The sequence below is a fragment of the Brassica oleracea genome, chromosome C6, assembly GCF_000695525.1.
Source record: "Brassica oleracea var. oleracea cultivar TO1000 chromosome C6, BOL, whole genome shotgun sequence".
NCBI classification, from domain to species: Eukaryota; Viridiplantae; Streptophyta; class Magnoliopsida; order Brassicales; family Brassicaceae; genus Brassica; species Brassica oleracea.
The window spans coordinates 13,397,742-13,406,818 of NC_027753.1; positions in this window are offsets into that span (position 1 = coordinate 13,397,742).

The following is a 9,077-nucleotide window of genomic DNA, read 5'->3' on the forward strand; positions in this document are numbered from 1 at the left end:
AAACTTGACATTTATCTTTCCTTGCGAACCAAGCATAAACCGTCCTACGATTTATGGGCTTTTGGTTAAGAAATCGTAAGTGGGTTTCGAGTCACGTCTTAGGTCTCTTTGGGCCGTTGTTTGACTCAAAACGTTTATTACGGCTTCTTTCGATAAAAACGAACTTTCTGCGGTTTTTATCGTAAAGTTCGATTGATGACTTCAAATGATGAGAAACATGAAATGGGTTGGCTACGGTCTTCGGGAGATAGCATTAAAGAGTAGACAAGGATGCATGGATTCGCGTCGTATCGATTTTTAAGAAAGCACGGTCGCTACGTAGTGACCGAGTCGTGTGTGTGCTCGGTCGCTACGTAGCGACCGAGCCACGTGCTCGGTAGCGACCGAGCCACGTGCTCGGTAGCGACCGAGCCACGTGCTTGGTCACTACGTAGCGACCGAGCTTCGGTGAGAGCTCGGTCGCTACTTAGCGACCAGCTTTTGCGCTGGTTGCTACGCGGCAACCTTGTTCGAGTCCTTCTCCGCAAGATTCTTCGTAAAAATAAATATTTTTCTAAGATTTAGTTTTCGTAAAAACGTTCATACTGATTTTTACGGACTTTCAGACATTGATTCCGTCGTCACCGATTTTGACCCCAACAAAAATCACAAACAAACACTACATTGTGTTAAATAAGAGAATGGGTATATAAAAGAAACTATTATAGGATCCGATCGGTTGTAGTTTTAAAAAATTTGTTGTAGAAAAAGATTTGTAGATTTTTTGTTGTGACTTTAGATTTTATTGTTGTAGATTTTATGGAAAGCTCTAAAAAGTTGCTCTGGATTTTTGGCTCTAAAGAACATTTATACATGCTGTAGGTTATTTCTAAAGCTGTGATTTTAAATTTTTTATTAAACCTTGATTGTTGTGAATTTAATGCTGCAAAAATAAATGATGCTGTGGACAACTTCTATATCCACTACCAATCACACCCATAATTTGGTTGAAATTAAATTGTCATATTATAATACCAGACTGAAATGAGCGAAAATAAAATTATGAGTAGTTAAAGTACAACAGCTCTCATAGGATTCTCCATATTTCTCTTCTTTTTACTCAAGCACCGTCTAATTTATATTTGTTTCTCTTTGGTGACTGAGTTCTTCACCAACGCTAAAGTGACAAGTCTTATCGGACCTCTCCGTCTTTTGTTAGCATTTCCTGGTCTGATGGTGACTTATTAGCGTCCCATGTATGCTCTTTTTCTATATGTCTCTGTCTACCTTTGGTGAACATTGATCTCGTCGTTTGTTTAATTGTTTGTTTGGTTATAGCAGATGTTCAAGCAGTTCGTTGTTGGATAGTTTAATTCTCTTGAAATGGAATCATTTATTGCCTTGTCCTTGTCCTGTGCACAGACTTTAGTTCATTGGTTGCCTTTCATCCATGTTTAGGCTTTGTTGTTGGTAGTTTGTTCCGATTTTTTGTTTAAATTGGTATTGATTCCTAAGTCTGCTTCTTCTCCGGAGTCGTTGGAGTTCGCTGGTGGCTTTTCCTGGTTTGCTTGTCCTACATATTCAGTTTGTTCCCGGTTCTTGTCAGAGGGATAAGACCTTGTTCTTTTTTTCATGGTGGTCTCTATCTAGGCGTCTATTGGTAATGTTATGTGTTGTGGAAGTTTTATGAAAATTAATTGGTCTTAGCTTGCCGGATTATGAAGCCATATGTTCTTTGTGATGAAGAGGTGGTCTCTCATCATTTTACGAGGAAGATGTGTCATGTGGCATGTTGTGGCCATCAGTCTTATGTAGCAGGCAAGATTTCTACCAGGTAGAGTCAATTACTGTTGTCAGAATTGCAGCTTAGACTCATTGTGAAAGCAACCTCTTTATTTTTGTCGGACAAATATGATTTAAATATTTTGCAAATTTTCAATATCCTATCCAAGCATACCCCTATGATATATAATATAAAATAATGAATCTATTAAATAATCATTAATTCCGCTATGTTTAAATAATAATTTATTGAACTTGATTTGGATGTGGAGAAGATAATTAACTGAAGTTGTTGTTCACAAAAAAAAAATTGAAGTTGTTGAAAGATAATAATATTGTATTTGTACAGTAAAGTAGTTGATAAAATACAAATACATAAATATTACCTATTTGTATATTATTTTCATAAATACTGGGAAGACTTTCCAGACGCCTTATTATAAGTCGTCTAATAAGTCGTCCAGATGGAAGACTTTCCAGACGACTTAATTAAGTCGTCCGATAAGTCGTCCAGCTGGGAAGACTTTCCAGACGCCTTATTATAAGTCGTCTAATAAGTCGTCCAGATGGAAGACTTTCCAGACGACTTAATTAAGTCGTCCGATAAGTCGTCCAGCTGGGAAGACTTTCCAGACGCCTTATTATAAGTCGTCTAATAAGTCGTCCAGATGGAAGACTTTCCAGACGACTTAATTAAGTCGTCCGATAAGTCGTCCAGCTGGGAAGACTTTCCAGACGCCTTATTATAAGTCGTCTAATAAGTCGTCCAGATGGAAGACTTTCCAGACGACTTAATTAAGTCGTCCGATAAGTCGTCCAGCTGGGAAGACTTTCCAGACGCCTTATTATAAGTCGTCTAATAAGTCGTCCAGATGGAAGACTTTCCAGACGACTTAATTAAGTCGTCCGATAAGTCGTCCAGCTGGGAAGACTTTCCAGACGCCTTATTATAAGTCGTCTAATAAGTCGTCCAGATGGAAGACTTTCCAGACGACTTAATTAAGTCGTCCGATAAGTCGTCCAGCTGGGAAGACTTTCCAGACGCCTTATTATAAGTCGTCTAATAAGTCGTCCAGATGGAAGACTTTCCAGACGACTTAATTAAGTCGTCCGATAAGTCGTCCAGCTGGGAAGACTTTCCAGACGCCTTATTATAAGTCGTCTAATAAGTCGTCCAGATGGAAGACTTTCCAGACGACTTAATTAAGTCGTCCGATAAGTCGTCCAGCTGGGAAGACTTTCCAGACGCCTTATTATAAGTCGTCTAATAAGTCGTCCAGATGGAAGACTTTCCAGACGACTTAATTAAGTCGTCCGATAAGTCGTCCAGCTGGGAAGACTTTCCAGACGCCTTATTATAAGTCGTCTAATAAGTCGTCCAGATGGAAGACTTTCCAGACGACTTAATTAAGTCGTCCGATAAGTCGTCCAGCTGGGAAGACTTTCCAGACGCCTTATTATAAGTCGTCTAATAAGTCGTCCAGATGGAAGACTTTCCAGACGACTTAATTAAGTCGTCCGATAAGTCGTCCAGCTGGGAAGACTTTCCAGACGCCTTATTATAAGTCGTCTAATAAGTCGTCCAGATGGAAGACTTTCCAGACGACTTAATTAAGTCGTCCGATAAGTCGTCCAGCTGGGAAGACTTTCCAGACGCCTTATTATAAGTCGTCTAATAAGTCGTCCAGATGGAAGACTTTCCAGACGACTTAATTAAGTCGTCCGATAAGTCGTCCAGCTGGGAAGACTTTCCAGACGCCTTATTATAAGTCGTCTAATAAGTCGTCCAGATGGAAGACTTTCCAGACGACTTAATTAAGTCGTCCGATAAGTCGTCCAGCTGGGAAGACTTTCCAGACGCCTTATTATAAGTCGTCTAATAAGTCGTCCAGATGGAAGACTTTCCAGACGACTTAATTAAGTCGTCCGATAAGTCGTCCAGCTGGGAAGACTTTCCAGACGCCTTATTATAAGTCGTCTAATAAGTCGTCCAGATGGAAGACTTTCCAGACGACTTAATTAAGTCGTCCGATAAGTCGTCCAGCTGGGAAGACTTTCCAGACGCCTTATTATAAGTCGTCTAATAAGTCGTCCAGATGGAAGACTTTCCAGACGACTTAATTAAGTCGTCCGATAAGTCGTCCAGCTGGGAAGACTTTCCAGACGCCTTATTATAAGTCGTCTAATAAGTCGTCCAGATGGAAGACTTTCCAGACGACTTAATTAAGTCGTCCGATAAGTCGTCCAGCTGGGAAGACTTTCCAGACGCCTTATTATAAGTCGTCTAATAAGTCGTCCAGATGGAAGACTTTCCAGACGACTTAATTAAGTCGTCCGATAAGTCGTCCAGCTGGGAAGACTTTCCAGACGCCTTATTATAAGTCGTCTAATAAGTCGTCCAGATGGAAGACTTTCCAGACGACTTAATTAAGTCGTCCGATAAGTCGTCCAGCTGGGAAGACTTTCCAGACGCCTTATTATAAGTCGTCTAATAAGTCGTCCAGATGGAAGACTTTCCAGACGACTTAATTAAGTCGTCCGATAAGTCGTCCAGCTGGGAAGACTTTCCAGACGCCTTATTATAAGTCGTCTAATAAGTCGTCCAGATGGAAGACTTTCCAGACGACTTAATTAAGTCGTCCGATAAGTCGTCCAGCTGGGAAGACTTTCCAGACGCCTTATTATAAGTCGTCTAATAAGTCGTCCAGATGGAAGACTTTCCAGACGACTTATAATAAGTCGTCTGCGCAGTCTTTTGGATTGAAGTAAATACCTGACTCAAGATAGCAGCTTTCATTGATCTGCGGCCTCTGCTGCCCTCGTAAGCCAGTATCGGTGGAGACGGACTGTCTGCTCTGGGACCACCAATACTAGCACCCAATTCCGGCATAGCTGTGTACGTCTAGACCTGAAGAACTTGTATAAACCCATCCACGGTGTAACAGCCAGCAATTTCTTTGTTCCACAAAGAGTCCATCAGCACCTTAAACGCGACTCTCCCCCATGGATAATTCTCAAACCGTTCTAAATCCATCACTAGCCTTGCCAGAGTAGATCGTGTAGCGGTTGAAAACTTTCTCCCTTCAATGAATCCAGTGAAGATGGAGAGGTACGCGAGCCGCTTGCGATCTTCCCTGGACCAATCCCCGCATCTCTTCAGTGCTGCTATTATCTGATCAGTAGTTGGCCCAGCTTCCAGATGAACTCCCAGCATCCCCCAGAAAGAAACCATCTCTGGGGTAACGTCACATTTTGGTGTCTCAAGGTCCTCGATGTACTCGCAGTTTAGACCAGTGAGGTTTTCAAACTCTAACAGTGAAAACCTCAAAGGTTCTGGACCAACGAGAGACCACATCTCATACTTCTTCTTAATGTCCAGCTTGAAACTGAGCATGTAGTGAACCAGCCTTGAAGCCCAACCAAATCCCTGCTCCTTGAACTTGATGAAAACTCCCAAACTCGACTCCTTGAGCTCTTCAAATTCGTCATCAGTAAGAGCTTTCCTAAGAGCAGTATGCAACTTGCTGTTATCCGTATGATACGAAATGCTATTGTGGGCTTCTGGTTCTTCCCCTGATGTGTATAACCTACGGGGGAGTTCTGGAATATCCATCCTTTTTGTCTGCAAAATAATCAAAGACAACAATATAAGTCCAGACGACTTAGTAGACGACTTAAATTACTTACAAGTCTTCCAGTCGCAGAAGGAGTTGGAGTACTCGTCATTGCGGTTATAGATCTGAAAAAATAAACGTGAAACGGTGAGAATGAGTAAATTGATAGAGACAACGTTTTATGTTCATCTTTTCCTCGAGATTGATGACTTAGCGGCGTTAGGGTTTACAGAGAAACGGCGCTAAGGTTTACAGAGAAGAAGCGGCGGCGCTAGGGTTTAGAAGAAGCGGCGGCGCTAGTGTTTAGAACGTTGGTGACCACGGTGGCGAGGGCGACGGTTTGTTCGGAAATAGTGGAATCGGCGGCGCTAGGGTTTAGAGGAATCGGCGCGGCTAGGGTTAGAAGAAGCTGCGGCGACAACGGTGAGAATGAAGTGAGATAGATAGCCGATGTTGAGAACGATGGTTTGTTCGGAAATCGTGGGAATTCGAAATCGCCTTTGAGAGGGAGAACTGTTAGGGTTTCTGAATTTCGCGAAAAATGAAACAAAAAAAATAAAAATCACCTTATATATTGGGTAAATAATCCGGTTAGCTTTAAAATTACATTGGTAAACTTTAAGGTTTGGTCCGGTTTAGACGACTTATTCTGGCTGATAATGTACAACAGACGACTTAATATTTAGTCGTCTGTTTTCAGACGACAAAATATTAAGTCGTCCTAGACCCTAAAATGAACCCCTAAACTAAAATGACTAGATTAACTAACTAACCACGTTATAAAATCAAATTATACTTAAATAGTGTTTACTATACACAGAAATGAACACGCATAAGTAATTTTAAAAATTTTCAAAAACGGTTTTAATGCTTTCCAACATCTAACCCTAAGAACACATACAATACTACAACATATGTTGATGAAACATAAACTAAAGAATATCATGACTCACTACTACTTTCACTCATCTATGCTGAAAACAATTGAAATTTGTTATATCTTAATTTATACCTCCTAAGACATATGTTAATTACATAATTCCCATTTTTCACTTATCAAAATATTTTTTACAAAATTTTTAAATTATGTTTAAGACTAACTGTCCAGACGACTTTCAGTTAAGTCGTCTGGACGACTTATTTTCAAGTCGTCTAAACAGACGACTTGCGAGGGGTAGAAACGTAAAAAAAATTCCGTTTTCTTGTTTGGTCACAAGGGGATAGTTGTAATTTCAATAGCCTTTTAGGTTACTTTTGCCTTTGACCCAAGTTGGGGTATTGTTTTGGGTTTGACTCCAAGTTTTGAGTCACACTTGGCAATTCTCCCATATTTATAAGAAAATTATGAGTGTAATGAAATATAAAACTTAATTTTATATTTAGAAGAAAATAAATGTTAAACCGTCTCTGCTTTTTTTTCTCAATGCATTCGGGTGAATGATTTAACATATACATCATAAACAATTATAACATATATCCTTTAGCATATGTTTAATGCTTTATCAGTGCAAAACCGTTTTCCACTTATAATATATGTGGCTCTCTATACTTGGCACTGTTGTCGTGTTGTTATGTGGTGGTGTTTTTGTAAAACAATCTTGTTGGATTTGTGAGTATGAAATTTGGTTTAATTGTTCTATCTTCAAAGCACATCTAGCGACTTTCAGGTATGTTTCTCTAGGTAGTTGAAGCTTGGTGATAGTCTCCCTATGGATAATTTTTTTTCTTTCACCAGTTAAGTGAAGTTTTGTTATTTTCAGTTTACTCAGGCTTACAGATTTGTCTTGGTATTGGCATAGTTCTCTTTTTTTTTGGGGCAGAAGTCGTCATACATGTGCATAATACATATATATTTTCATACATCTGTAGGAGTAGAAGCGTGAAAACCCTTGTATATATAGTTAATATTGTGCATAGTTATCAGTTAATGAAAAATATTATCATCTTGTTCAAATCTTCTAAAACGATATGCCAACCACTGAGCTGAGCTCAACTGACTCATCCATCTTCGTCTTCTCATTTGCTCAGCTTCGGTTCTCGTCAATTTGTTGGATGAGAAATGCCCTTGGTTTGGCTTAAAACATCTAATGAGAAAATAGTTAGATAATTATAAAGATTACAATGGTTGGTAGTGAATGGTGTTGGCCATAAAAAAAATTATATCGAGTCAAATAAATCAATTTCCTACAACTTGAAAGTCATGGTAGTACGATCGGATATGAATGTGGATCGACAGAGTGGAGTTAAGCATGTTTGGGAACATAGGCTGGTCGATAACTCAGTAAGGTGACTATGTGATTCAACTTCTGCGAGCGAGTCATCTACCAGCCTACATCCTTGCCCCACTAATGCAGCTCCTGGTGATAAAACTGCTGGACACATGTCGCTTAATGGATGAAGATTAATGTGCAGCTGCTGCCACCTTCACCCATCTCGTACTTACTCCTTCCTAATTTCCCTTAATCCTTCACACCTATAAATACCCCTTAGAAATCCCTATGACTCCTCAGACCAAATCTCACCATAGAAAGAAAACCCAAGAAATCCGACTGGAATATATCTGAACGATCGGAGTACGAAACCCGAAAGTTAAATTTTCAATATTAGATTTCCCCTTTAGTTTTTTAACCTAAGTATACAATATTTCTAGATCCCAATTCTGAGTAAGGGGACAGTGTGATGTTAGAAGTTTTCAAGGCTCCTAATCAAATGTTGTAGTATAAAAGATTGTCGAACCAATCCTGGGTGATTCTATAGCAAAGGGAATGAAAGTTCATGCTTAAGCTAAGTGCAATCCGGTTTTAAAGATGGTATGAACTAAGAATTAATAAGCTAATGCAATAAAGTAATGATCTTTCTTTCTCAATATGAAGCAAGAGGACTCATGGGGCTAGGCATTTGATATTGGGTGATGTAAATCCAATTTAAGGGTGACAAGCTATCAATCAAACACTCTCCTTATGCCTAGACACTAAGCTAAACAAGCTCTATCTCTAGAGGAATGTTCTTTTGGTAAAGCAACTCAAGCATCTAATCTCTTAGGTTGAATGTTGCTAAAGCAAACATGGAGAACAAGTCTAATAGCAATCTTAACTCCTTTAGCAACTAATCTCTTACGTAAAACAAGCTAAAAGCATTGAAGAGTTGGTTAAGGCATTTCGTCATACGCCTTGTGGGCAGGAAATGCCTAGAGATCTATTTTAGTATGATCAAGCCTAAAATAGCATTGAAAACCCTCAACAAGCATGTAAACAAGTAGATCTAACACTAAACACCCTAAATCTTCTTTAATCACCCTTAATCACCCTAGCCCGTGAATCCAAGATTAGTCTACTCATTAATAGACATGAATAAACCCAAAACCATGGATGATTCAAGGTTAAATATGATTAGAGAGCAAGATAATCCCACAAACACAAAGAATATAGACGGAAAATGATTCAAGATCCAAATTCTCTTTAAAGAGGTTTTTGTGTTCTTAGAGAGAAAAGAAGATTAGTCCCAACTTTGGGATCTACAAAGTATTTATATGGCTTCTAAAACCCTAGTGGGCTCAGTCAACAACCTGAAAGGCCCAAATAAAACATAAATTTCCGATCAGAAGGAGAGAAACGCGCGCGGGTGTGTGAGGTCGCTCCACCAGGTCGCTCTGCGTCCAGAGCGGGTGCCTCACCCCGCTGCGAGACGTCGAAAGGAATGCCA